The sequence below is a fragment of the Anastrepha ludens genome, chromosome 4 (genome assembly GCF_028408465.1).
Source record: "Anastrepha ludens isolate Willacy chromosome 4, idAnaLude1.1, whole genome shotgun sequence".
NCBI classification, from domain to species: Eukaryota; Metazoa; Arthropoda; class Insecta; order Diptera; family Tephritidae; genus Anastrepha; species Anastrepha ludens.
The window spans coordinates 23,645,711-23,659,897 of record NC_071500.1 but is presented as its reverse complement, the minus strand read 5'-3'; positions in this window follow the sequence as shown (position 1 = coordinate 23,659,897).

Genomic DNA, 14,187 nt, shown 5'->3' with positions numbered 1-14,187 from the left:
ATTGTTGCATCAAGAAAAGTAAATTAGTGTGAATTCACATCACCGTTTTGGCATGTAATGTTGGTTGTATGGCACGTAGCGCAGCTGAGATGGAAATGAGCTCCATCTAAAAATATGGATTCACCGGTGGAAATTTGCATTTTCAACCAAGGGTTTTCAGTGCATATGTTTCTTATTTTTCCCAACTTTTCTCAAGCAAAAAAGGACCCGTTTTGTGAATGTCTAACCATAAACTGGATTTCTGTTAGACCACGGATATGATTTTTGCTGTGCAAGTAAAACAAAAATTAACAGTTAAAACTTCCAGTAATCAGTAAAAAATATTTTTGCAGCAATTTTTCTCCAGTAACCAGTAAAAAAATATTTTTGCTGCAATGTTTTTCCAGTAATCAGTAAAAAAATATTTGTACTGAAATTTGTATTCAGTAATCAATAAAAAAATGTGTATTCCGTAATCAGTAACAACATATTTTTACTGCAATTTTTCTCCAGTAATCTGTAAAAAAATATTTTTACTGAAATTTGTATTCAGTAATCAAAAAAAAAATTTGTATCCAGTAATTAGTAAGGATATATTTTTACTGCAATTTTTTCCAGTAATCTGTAAAAAAATATTTTGACAGCAATTTTTATATAGTAATCAGTAAAAAAATATTTTTACTGCAATTTTTTTCAGTAACCAGTAAATTTTTTCTGATAATGAAATTTAATTCGCATTATCAGTATTGTATCAGATTACGCTATTTGTAATGCCCATCTATGAAATATTCCTAGAAGGTATCACGGTACATAAAGAGCTTTTAAGCTCACGGTATTTAATTATACCATGGATGCCACTAGATTGTGTTTTCATACCGAGAAAAACAACCAAAAAAATTAAGAAAAGAACTTTGTAATTTTTTTTTTTAATTTTTTAAATTTAATTATTTATTTTATTGGTTACTGAAAAATATCATTTTTTTAATATTATTAAACTAATCACTTCTTTATCAATATTGGCATGAGTTCCTTTGATATTTAAATTTTTACTTGGGTCAACGTCGGCATGGATGTAGAAGCAATTATGTATGTATTTTTGTTGTTATCGTTGCAACACCATAAGTTTTTAGTGAATGCTGCTGAAGTAATACATCTGACTGCTGTGCAAACCCACTTCCATTTTGAAACTTTGGGGTGAGCAAGTCTATATCTATTTCGATTCCTTTACATTGTTATAAGAAATTTGGCTTACAGTTTTAGTATAATGAAAATGTATTTCTACTCAATGCTATTGGCATAATTTTACATACGTCAAAAAATAATACTCACTACTTTTATAGAAAGCCTTCTCCTTCTCATGTATTTAATTCAGTCTAGGAGCAATAATTCTTGCAGACTACATATTATATGAATGATTTTATTACGGACAAACCGGAAGCTCCTCTCTTTTCATGACATGACTAATGTTATGTGAATTTTTATGATATATTTCATTGAGATTATAGTTAGAGTAACACAAATGTTAAATGCTATACATTCATGCAAAATCATCATCATCAAGTAGCGATTACAGCTCAGGGTGAGCTTTAGCTTCATCCACAATCCTCTTCCAATCTGCACGGTTCATAGCAACAGATCTCCAGCTCCTAACTTGAAGCTTTTTCAGGTCGGCTATGGCTTGGTCAAGCCAGGTTAACCTTGGACGTCCTCGGGCTCGGGCCATTAGACAATTCGTTGATAAAAAAGATTTTTGGGGGCGGCTGTCTTTCATGCGCACAGTGTGCCCTAACCATCGAAGCCTTTGGGATTTAATGTATTTCACGACGTCTTCTCCCTGGCATAAGTTTAGCAACTCATCGTTGTAGCGTATTCGGTACGTTCCATCGTTGCAGCGTATGGGTCGAAATACCCTTCGGAGTACTTTTTGTTCGAAAACTCTTAAGCTACTTTCGTCTTTGCTTGTCAATGTCCAGCACTCGCAGCCGTAGGAAAGCAGCGGTAGTATTATTGACTGGTAGAGGCGGAGTTTACGTTCACGTGTGAGCAGTTTGGACTTCAGCAAATTTGTTTGGGCGTAACATGCTTTGTTTGCTGCCATTATTTTGTCTTGTATTGTGTCGTAACTACTGTTGTCATTTTTTATTAACACCCCCAAATATTTCAAGTGTTGAACACCTTCAAAGGTTAATGTCCCGATTTGGATGTTTTCAGGACTTCGTCTTTCTTCGCTGCGGGAGACCTTCAGATATTTAGTTTTGCCTTCATTTATTCTAAGGCCTACTGATTTTGCACGAAATTCAATATTACAGAAGATTTCAATCAGATATCTTTTGTTCCTTGCCTTGTTCATTTAATTTCATGTAACTTTAAGTTTTTGTAATTAATATACATTTCAAATTAATGACCACTTGATTCATTAAGTACTTTCATATAACAGTTAAAATACGATGTTTTGACTACTCTTATAATATATGTATAATCAGATTTTGGATATTGCAACTAGTTTCAAAAATAATTGTCTGTCTATTTTTGCAGCTCTCTGAAAGTTTTAGTGTCCGTTGGCTTCCATTAAAAAAACAAAGAGAAAATTACTCAATGTGGCAACCTTACTTATAACTTCAAAAAGTTCTTTGCTGAATGCTTAATAAAATCGGGCTTTTAACTCTCACTCTCTTTCTCTCACACTGTTTCATGCTTCATGTTTCCCTACAAGACAGTTGAGTATAAAAAATTAACTGCTTATTTTATTAAAAGACGTTTTTTAAAATAAAAAATGTAAAATTTAGATTTTTTTATTTTTATTCAAAAAGCGGCTTTTAACAATTATATGCATGTGAAAAATTACATCACTTAAATGTCCACCATGAGACCGCTTACTCGTAAAATCCGCCTAACAGTAGATTTTTGAATGCCTAATTGATGAGTACGTCGGCATTTCGGTGTTGAAGGTTGTGCTGCTCTAGCGCAAGCAAAATTTTCAACAGAACGTCCAGTTTTTGATCTGCCAGCCCGTTTTTCTAATCTCGGCAGAACCAGTTTCTTGAAAATTTTCACCAACATTTTAATTTTTGGCTCATTCATACGATTATGTCCCCCAAAAAAACAAGTATTTTGCGAAATGTTGTTCTTAAATATCGACTATTTTCATAATAAATTTCAATAATTTTAATGCGTTGTTCTGTGTAAAATTTGGCATCTGTTTATTTGACAATTATCAAAGATGACATAAAAAAGGTACCGTATAGGAATTATTCACTATTGACAGCTAGTTGTTGTTTTTAAAAGTCTCATTATTATCATTATCAATAATTGCAAACGTGCTTCGTAAATTACTAAGCTAAGCCTTGCTAAGAGAAATCAAGAAAGCCAAAATGTGTGTAAAGAAATTTTAATATTGATACCTCGTATTTTAGAAGATTTTATCTAAATTTCTTCGTTGTTTGCCTGCCCGCAAAGAATTTCCTAGGTGAGTGCGTGAAATGATGGCATTTCAACAGGATTCTTCTTCTTCTTAATTGGCGCGATAACCGCTTACGCGATTTTGGCCGAGCTTAACAAAGCGCGCCAGTCGTTTCTTTCTCGTGCTAACCGGCGCCAGTTGGACACACCAAGTGAAGCCAAGTCCTTCTCCACCTGATCTTTCCAACGCAGAGGAGGCCTTCCTCTTCCTCTGCTACCACCAGCTGGTACCGCATCGAATACTTTCAAAGCCGGAGCGTTTGTATCCATTCGGACGACATGACCCAGCCAACGAAGCCGCTGGATCTTTATTCGCTGCGCTATGTCTATGTCGCCGTAAAGCTCATACAGCTCATCGTTCCATCGCCTGCGATATTCGCCGTTGCCAAGGCGAAGGTAAAGGTCCAAAAATCTTACGCAGAATCTTTCTCTCGAACACTCCAAGCGTCGCTTCATCGGATGTTGTCATCGTCCAAGCTTCTGCGCCATACGTTAGGACGGGCATGATGAGAGTCTTGTAGAGTGTTAGTTTTGTTCGTCGAGAGAGGACTTTACTGCTCAGTTGCCTACTTAGTCCAAAGTAGCACTTGTTGGCAAGAGAGATTCTACGTTGGATTTCAAGGCTGACATTGTTATCGGTGTTAATGCTGGTTCCTAAATAAACGAAGTCTTTTACAACCTCAAAATTATAACTGTCTACAGTGACGTGAGTGCCGATACGCGAGTGCGCCGACTGTTTGTTTGAAGACAGGAGGTACTTCGTTTTGTCCTCGTTCACCACCAAACCCATTCGCTTTGCCTCTTTATCCAGTTTGGAGAAGGCAGAACTAACAGCGCGGTTGTTAAGGCCGATGATATCAATATCATCGGCATACGCCAACAATTGTACGCTCTTATAAAATATTGTGCCTGAGCGATTAAGTTCTGCGGCTCGTACGATGCTCTCCAACATCAGGTTAAAGAAGTCACACGACAGCGAGTCACCCTGTCTGAAACCTCGTTTGGTATCAAACGGCTCGGAGAGGTCCTTCCCAATTCTGACGGCGCTGCTGGTGTTGAGCAACGTCATCTTACATAGCCGTATTAGTTTTGCGGGGATACCAAATTCAGACATAGCGGCATACAGGTAACTCCTTTCCGTACTGTCGAATGCAGCTTTGAAGTCGACGAAAAGATGGTGTGTGTCGATTCTCCTTTCATGGGTCTTTTCCAAGATTTGGCGTATTGAGAATATTTGGTCGATGGTAGACTTTCCAGGTCTGAAGCCACACTGATAAGGTCCAATCAGTTGGTGGACGGTGGGCTTCAGCCTTTCACACAATACGCTCGCTAGAACCTTATAGGCGATATTTAGAAGACTAATCCCGCGGTAATTGGCACAAATTGCAGGATCGCCCTTCTTATGGATTGGGCAGAGCACACTTAAATTCCAATCGGCAGGCATGCTTTCATCCGACCATATTTTGCATAGGAGCTGATGCATGCACCTTACCAGCTCCTCGCCGCCATGTTTGAATAGCTCAGCCGGCAGTCCGTCGGCGCCCGCGGCTTTGTTGTTCTTTAGCCGTGATATTGCTATTCTCACCTCGTCATGGTCGGGTAACGGAACGATAATTCCGTCGTCAACGATTGGGGTATCGGGATCTTCACTTTCTCTATGACATGCGCAGCTGTCACTGTTTAACAGGTTCGAGAAGTGTTCCCTCCATAATTTAAGATTGCTCTGTACGTCAGTCACCAGATCACCGTCTTTGTTCTTACAGGAAAACGCCCCGGTCTTAAAACCTTCTGTAAGCCGCCGAACTTTCTGGTAGAATTTTCGGGCGTTATTCCTATTGGCCAGCATCTCAAGCTCCTCGCACTCACGTATTTCGGCCTCACGTTTCTTCTGTCGGATAATACGTCTCTCTTCCTTTTTCAGCTCTCTGTAGCGATCCCACATGGCTCGCGTTGCGCCCGATCGCAGCGTGGCTCTATAGGCGGCATCTTTTCTTTCGGCGGCAGCATGACATTCCTCGTCGTACCAATTGTTTTTTCGGGCTCGCCGGAATCCGATTTCTTCTTCGGCGGCGGTACGTAGGGAACGAGATATGTTGCTCCATTGCTCGCGCATGCCGGTGTGTTGGGCAGTGCTCTCCGAGAGCAGGAGTGAGAGTCGAGTGGCGAATCTTCTGGCTGTCTGTTGTGATTGCAGCTTTTCGATGTCGAACATTCTTTGCGTAGGTAGATGTACGTTTTTTGCTGCACAGAGGCGTGTGCGCAATTTGGCTGCAACAAGGTAATGATCCGAGTCGATGTTGGCTCCTCGGATCGTACGTACATCTAATACACTAGAAGCGTGTCTTCCATCTATCACAACATGATCGATCTGGTTTCGCGTTTTTCGATCAGGGGACAGCCAGGTAGCTTGGTGTATCTTTTTATGCTGGAATCTGGTGCTGCAGACTACCATGTTTCGGGCCCCGGCGAAGTCGATCAGCCTCTGTCCGTTGCCGGATGTTTCGTTGTGCAGGCTGAATTTTCCGACTGTGGGACCAAAAATTCCCTCCTTGCCCACCCTGGCGTTGAAGTCGCCAAGCACGATTTTTATGTCGTGGCGGGGGCAGCGCTCATAGAAACGTTCCAAGCGCTCATAGAAAGAATCCTTGGTCGCATCGTCCTTCTCTTCCGTCGGGGCGTGGGCGCAAATTAGCGAGATGTTAAAAAAAACAGGATTAGTATCTCTATAACTGCGTAACATCCCCGCAGCTAAAGTAGTATGGAAGCATTCTAGTTCAGATGTTGGTGTTTAATTCATACTAGGATTCATACTAAATCAAATGAGTTGAATTTGAAAAAAGTTGAAAGCTCATCTGGGAGCTTAAGACTCTAGGAAGGTAGGTAAGTAGGTGAAATGGTTGAAGTGCACCTGGCACTCCTCAAGTAGCACTAAAGCGCCGTTTTGATACCATTATGATACCTTCAATAGTCAGATATCTACAGCCAACCAGAGCTGTTGATATAATGGAGAAGATTGATTGGATTTAGGTTGGCGCACTGCCCCAGGCTGTCGAAGAAAGGAGCTCCCTGTGGATTTAGTCTTCTAGCTGCCAAACCCGGAACCCAGATCAGAGAAATGTTACCTGCACAACCAAGAGATTGATTTGATTTGATTTGATTTCTTCTTTATAGGAGTTTACTAATTTCGTTCTGCACCATGGCGTCGTCAGAGCCTTAATCGCGGCTTGACTATCGGAGAAAATGTTAATATCTCCCTCGCTCCCACGTTCCTTAAGCATTTTGCATGCCTGCAAGATCGCAAAGACTTCTGCTTGAAAAACACTAGCAGACTAAGACTCTAACTTCTTACTTCTTTATATTCCTAAAGTGAATGCCTTAAATTTTATTTCTGTATTAAAGCAGTTTAAAGAATTTGTTTTAATTTTTGTAGTATTTATTTATAGTGTAAATTTGAACCAATTTTTGAATGCTTCGCCAATTACTGTACTTGAAAGAAGTTTAATTAATTTTAAGAAAAAGCATATTCCTTCTTCTTTATTGGGGCGATAACCGCTTACGCGATTTGGGCCGACGGGCTAACCGACGCCAGTTGGACACACCAAGTGAAGCCAAGTCCTTCTGCACCTGACCCATCCAACGGAGGCCTTCTTCTTTCTATGCTACCACCAGCTGGTACGCCTTCGAATACTGGTTACTTTAGAAACATATAGGACTAGAATTTTTTTTGGCTCGTATGATCTTGTATTTTTACTGGTATTTAGCATATGCATGGTCGGACAATTGACATTGCGTTAAAAATACCATTGACTCACATCGAAAAAAGTGCTAAAAAGTAAACTGGTAGTATTTCAGTTCACACCCAGTATTTTTCCTACAGGGCTATTGCAGTACAGTGTACAAGTATGCCCACTTATGCACTTATCTATGCACATATAATCACAAAAACAGCAGCAATATGGAAAAACGTTTAATAAGTACATACTAAAAAAGCTGTTTTTTATTCCGCTTAACCCATGGTGGGGTATAGAACATCTATAACACTCTCTGACTTAGAATGAGAGGTAAAAGATAAAGTTACATAGATTAAAAAACAGTTTGCAAGCTTTTATTATAAAATAATCATACAGGGTTACCGGGAAAGTCGTCTTAGTTACTTAAGGATTTTATTTAGATAATTTCTGGTTAATTTGGTCAAATGACTTAACTGATTTCGACATATTCGATGTGAAACATTATTTACCTTCTTTGGCTTGTAAGATCAGTTTTTTTAACGTGAATTCGAGAATTCGATTGTTTTTTTGTATTTCGTACAAAGTTTCGAGCTTTGAGGTATTTCGTTTGTATTATATTGTAGAATGCGTTATAATTTTATAGAAAATAAAATAAAAAAATAGTTAAAACTTGGAAATTTGGCCATATCAAACTTATGAAGTCTTTATTGGTATCAAAGCAACAAAAACTCCAGATGTACAAAACTATTAGAAGCTCGGTTTTCACCTACGGCTGTGAAACATGAGTCCTTAAAGTAAATGACGTGAATTTACTGATGTTATTTGAAAGAAAAATTGTCAGAAAAATATTCGTCCCTATAGGGTACATTACGGTATACGATATAACCATGAGCTCAGTGATTTAAGCGCGAGACGAAATGTAACGTGGCTTACGAGGGGTGCCTTTTATATTTCGGGATTAGAGAACAAAAACAAATTTTAATCATCGAAAATCACTTTATTGTTTTTCAAAATATTCTTCATGAAGATCTATACACTTTTGCATGCGTTTGAAGCAATTGTCAAAGCACTTTTGTTACTCTGAATGAGGTACCTCCAAAACATGCATTCTGAATGCCGTAACCGCTTCTTCAGGTGTCAAAAAACGTTGACCTCTCAGTTTGTTTTTTTCGTACGGGAATAAAAAGAAGTCATTCGGTGCCAAGTCAGGACTATACGGCGGATGACCCATTAATTCGATGTTTTGGGTGCTCAAAAATGCAGTTGTTTGAGCCGATGTGTGAGAGCTCGCATTGTCCTGGTGAAGAGTGATCCGTCTTTGGCGATTGGTTTTCCTAATTTCTTGGAAGACAACTGGCAAACAAATGGTTGTGTACCACTCAGAATTTACTGTTCTGCGTTGTTCTAGTGGTACGGTTGCGACATGTCCAGTTTTTCCGAACCATTTGCTTGGAAGTGTTTCGTGCGCGAATAACTTTTGTTGGATTTGGCTCATCTTGAAACACCCATACAGTCGACTGCTGTTTACTTTCGGGCTCATACGCGTAAATCCATGATTCATCACCTGTCACGATGTCATAGACGTGTTTCGAAGCGCCGCGATCGTATTTTTTGAGCATTTCCTTCGACCAATCGACACGAGCCTTTTTTGAGTGTGGGATCCAACGCGAACAAATTTTTTTGACAGTCAAATGTTTATGCAATATTGAATGTATGCTGGTCCCACTAATGTCTAAGATTGTCTCAATCTCACGATAGGTCACATGACGATCTTGCAATATCAGTTCGCGCACAGCATCAATGGTTTTCGGAACAACAACTGATTTTGGACGACCTTCACGAAATTCGCCTTGGAGTGAACTACGACCACGATTGAATTCACCTTACCATCGATTAACACTGGTCCTTGATGGAGCTTCATCGCCAAAAAATGAATTAAGTTCATCCATGCAATGTTGCTGAGTTAATCCACGTCGAAAGTTGTAAAAAATAATCGCACGAAAATGTTCACGATTTAATTTTTGGACCGAGATGAATCTTTTAAGTTACTGTAAACAACACAAATAGCGCTGGTATTTCAAAACGTTCTGAGTACGTAAAAGCCGAAAAATGTCAAACTTTGCGATACAGCTGTCAGTTGCCAGATTGCAACACCAGGGTTACGAAATCCTGCCAAATAAAAGGCACCCCTCGTATAAAGTCGCAAAGATTACGGTGGTAGGGACTCGTCCTAAGAATGAGCAGCGAAAGAGCGACCAAAAATATTTTTGAAGCAAATTCTGAAGGAGTAGAATGGAGAGACCGGCCAAGGCGACGATGGTTGCAAGATGGTTGTAAGTTGAGAATCTAACAACATAGAAAGAAAGCAGGCTGTCGAAAAGAATGTAGACGTATTGTACTGTCACTTCGGACAGTATGCCAATTTAATAACCAATAAAAATCAGGCTTAATTATAAAATTTGAAAATGAATGGAAAACCAATTTCTTGCTTCAAGTCTTACCTTCGATAATGAATGTGGAAAAAGGTTGGTCTTCGATTCGGCAACTAGACCATTCTCTAGCAAAATGGAATCAACGTTGGAAAATATACATATGTAAGAGATTTACTCTCTTTAATTTAAATTAAAAACAATTAAAAAAAAAAAGAAACCATGATATGATCTCTTATAAACGAAGCGCAATTACTCAAATTTGTTAAATATGATGAACCCAAGAGAAATACGCTGTGCCAAGCCCACTTTTGAACAAATGCGAGCATTTACTATGTTAGGGGTTTGGCCGAGCTCCTCCTCCTATTTGTGGCGTGCATCTTGATGTGCTCCACAAATGGATAATAAAACTTGGTACATATATTTCCCCCGTTTTGAGATTGGATAAACACCTCGCCTTTGTTTTATATCTCAAAACTAAATTTTCATTCGTCCTCTTGATGTTGAAAGCTACAACTTCCAGGGCCTATGGGTTAGTATAATTCCATTAATTTTCCAAATGAAATTTTTCTATCAAGTGTGCGGATATAGAAAGTTCGGTTCGAACCAAATCTAGCCTTCCTTACTAGTTTTAACATCTGTTCGTAGGTGCATATGTATGTTCATATGTGTGTATCTGTGATTGCAAATTATAAATTTTAATGATTGTGCAGATCAAAATACATGCAATAAGTGAACCATTTAAATTACGAGCCGATTTTAATTGCTTATAAAATACAGTTGTATTCTATAATCTGTATTATTCATAGCTAAAGTTAAGCCCTTTCAAATTGTTAATGGTAATCAAATACAAAAGTAAGCGCATATATCAGTAATAAATATTTATCCTTATCTTTTATTTTTTTTACCATCGAGCAATATAGTTAAGGAACAAAAGTGTTTCAGTTCACTAGAAAGTTTAATCTCAAATCCACACATTGTATGTACATGCATTATCGGGTGTATTTTCAGCTTCATGAAAACTACCGCGATATCAATATGGTTGACAGCAATTATGGTTTGATAGCTCCGTGACAATCGTGTTCACATTTTTGTTGAGTAAGGTTTGACAAGCCATAATTAATCGTTTAATGCCAGAACAAAGCTTACAAATTGTGGGAGTTTACTTTATCTAAATACATAAGACGATAAAATGTCGATTTGACATCGTTCTCAACCTGCTGGGCATTGTCCTCAACGAAAAAACAAAAAAAATTGTTTCTCAGTATCTTGCCCGCCATCGAGCAACCCGCGGTGATAAACGGCGCGTTTTGTACCGAATCGTCACGGGAGATGAGAAACGGTGTTTAAACATTAATATGAAGCAAAAGGAAGTGGGTGGATCTTCTGGAGCCAAAGCCGAGAGTCAAGACAGATCTTCATCCAAAGAAGATCATGAAATGTGTTTGGTGGGACTGGGAGGGCATGGTGCTCTGCGAGATGCTCGAAAAGAATGCCACTGTCAACATGGAGCTCTACATTGTCAAGCTACATCGCGTGAATGAGCCTATTCGACTGAAAAGACCTGATCGACATGGACAAACAATACTCCTTCACGACAACGCCAGGCCCCATGTTACATAGGTCATCAAAGCCGCAGTCTAGGAGCTCGAATGGAAGGTCCTTCAGCATCCGCCATATTCTCTGGACCTTGCACCGACCGATTACCATCTTTTTCACTCCCTGTCAAACCTTCGATAACAAAGATGTCCTTAAAAACTGGCTCAACAACTTCTTTGATACCAGCCTGGTCTGGCGGAACGGCATCAACAAATTGGTCGAAAGGTGGGAAGAGGTTGTAAACAACATCGGTAAATATATAAGTCTTTAACTTATTGATATAATTATGGTTTGTTCTTTAAATAAAGGTCTTCGGTAACCCTACGAGCTTATTCTCCAACCCAACCAGAAATGTGTAAGAAATGAAGCCAAATTACCATTGATTTCGTCGCATTTTGCTATTTAAGCTCATTCAGTTTTATTATTCAGATTTATTGGAAAAAGTAGTCAAAAATTGGGCTGGTCGAATGTACCATGTAAAAAATAAATACCATGAAGTTATGTAGCAGATTATAATAAACAAGAAAACAGTAGTTCTGTTTTGTGCTATAATTTTAAGTACTGTTGTGGTTCTCAAAAAAAAAAAAACCCGATATTTGATAAGTATTAAAAGTAAAGTATACTTTTTATCGGCAATCTTCATCATATGTAGATTAGTGTTTACAAATCAGCCACTAAACGATAATCCGCCATTCTCTGATATCACTGTCTACATTTCCAGTTAATTTGCAGCCAATGATTAGGTCGCATTTCCTTTCTTCCTTATGTAAATAATTAGTGTTATTAGTAGCGCTTTCATACCTCACCATGATACTACCGCTAAGAAGAATCGATCACCTTGAAATGTATTACCCATACAAACCATCCTTTGATAGCGATAGTGTGGAGTATTAAAATTAACTTTAACACTCCATTCATTGTATTAATATAGTATGTATTGGACTAACTAAACAGTTCGGTAACATATTTGATCTAAATTAAAACATTTTTCACTGCACTTTATTAACTCAAATTTGTGTCGCTTTGGAAAATTGTGCACCCCAAACCCTTCGATTTAATGAGAAATTTGCTCGCAAAGCCACTTTTCTTGTTCTTATAAGGGTTTGCGCTAGATTTGAAGCCGCCTATAAGCTGCTGAACTTTCAGCCATTAATTCTAACATCTACATACATACATACATCTCTATCACTTGCTCCCTCAGTATGAGAAATTGCAGTGCTTCTCTGCTCCTTTTGCAGAATTTTCACTTACAAAGACCAGAGAAAAAATATAAGTGGTTGAATACCCGCAGGATAATGAAAGGCCCTGGAATCATATTTAGGTTAAAAATATTAAAATTATGTGTTTTATTTATGTTCTATATATATCACAACATCAGACCAAAGTGTGTGTTAAACCGTTAACCTGTATGTTTTTTGGAGATACGTAGAAAATTAGTGGCCATCCCATTGATTTTTCTTGCTTAATAAAAAACAAACAAAAAAATCCAACACCTCTATCAAACATCCATTGCCATCGAGACATGTGAACTGTCAGCCGTTGAATATGACATATGTATTAGTATGCCTAGTATACCTAAACTTTATGTTTTTATTAATAGGATATTTATGAGTTGTTGATAAGGTGCCTGTATAATAATATTATATACATATGTATGTATGTATATGCATGTATGCATGCGAAGTGTTGTAGCTTATTTAAAAATAGATTTGGTATGACAGAGATTTACGTTTGCTTTATAAACATGAATGGACAAGCGAATACACAAAGGTATGTAAATGTACAAGTATATATTAGTGGAGTCATTACATTAGGTCTGTTCGTGTAAAAATTATAATAATATAACTTAATTTCTGAGAATTCGCTCTCAAAGAGAAATATATCAAAAAAGTACATGAACGCAAATCCAGTAAAAATTTGGAAGTTTTACAAACAGCTGATTAAATTTTTGACGGGAAAAATCAAAAAAAGTAAACAAAATTTCAGATGAGCTGCTCGTAATAAAAAATATTTAATATAATATTTAAAGAAATTATTATTTAAAAAAAAAAAAAAGAAAGCAAATAAAATGCAAAATAACGAGCTTATCATCACATGATTTTATTTTGTTCACAATAATTTGTTCCTTTTCATTGTCTCTGTCAGATGAAGAACATTCAATTAGCAATCGTGTTGTTGTGGCAATCACAGCTTTTTTCTTATATTTCTTGCTTCCCTGTGCGCATGTATGTATATATGTATAAATATTTCTAAATTAGTTAATAACCAAAAAGTACAAACATAAAACATCTACCAACATCCTTTTAACTTATATTTCGGAAACTGCACCGAGGGTGGTTGGAGGCTGTAATTCAGAACTACATATCTTTATATCATTGGCCGATTTCTATTTAATATATTTTATACATATCAAATAAGTTGCATCAATTATATCTAAAATATACATACTTACGCTCTCTACTTTAATTATCATTTTTATTTAAATGTAGAATTTTGACGCAATTCGCAAATTTTAATATGTTTTATTTTTACTTTGCGATCAGCTGTTTTTCTCATTTGCAAATTCTTACAACTAAAAATTTATTCTGTAAAAACTTGTAACTTCCCCTCAAAATCAAATGTCATTTTGCTCTCTCACTTTCCCCTACTTTGCAAGTTTTTTGGGTAGCTGAACACCAAAGCTTGATAGTTGTAACAATTTTTACAAGTTATTTGCTTCATGAACAGACCTGCTTCATGAGCATCCGATGAGCTCTGTGGCAAAAAGTTTGGGCTCTTAAATTATAATTATAATCAAGAATGATAGAATACCAATCGCCTTGGGTTATAATGGAAGCAAGAGGACGGAAGTGTGGCATAACATATCGGGTGAACTGTCTGCCCGTTATAATAGTACGTTCCGCTCCGACAATGACATTTGCTATAATTATAAGCTCTCGTGTTTGGTTACTCATTGTGGGCAACAAAAACACAAAATAATAAGGAAATTT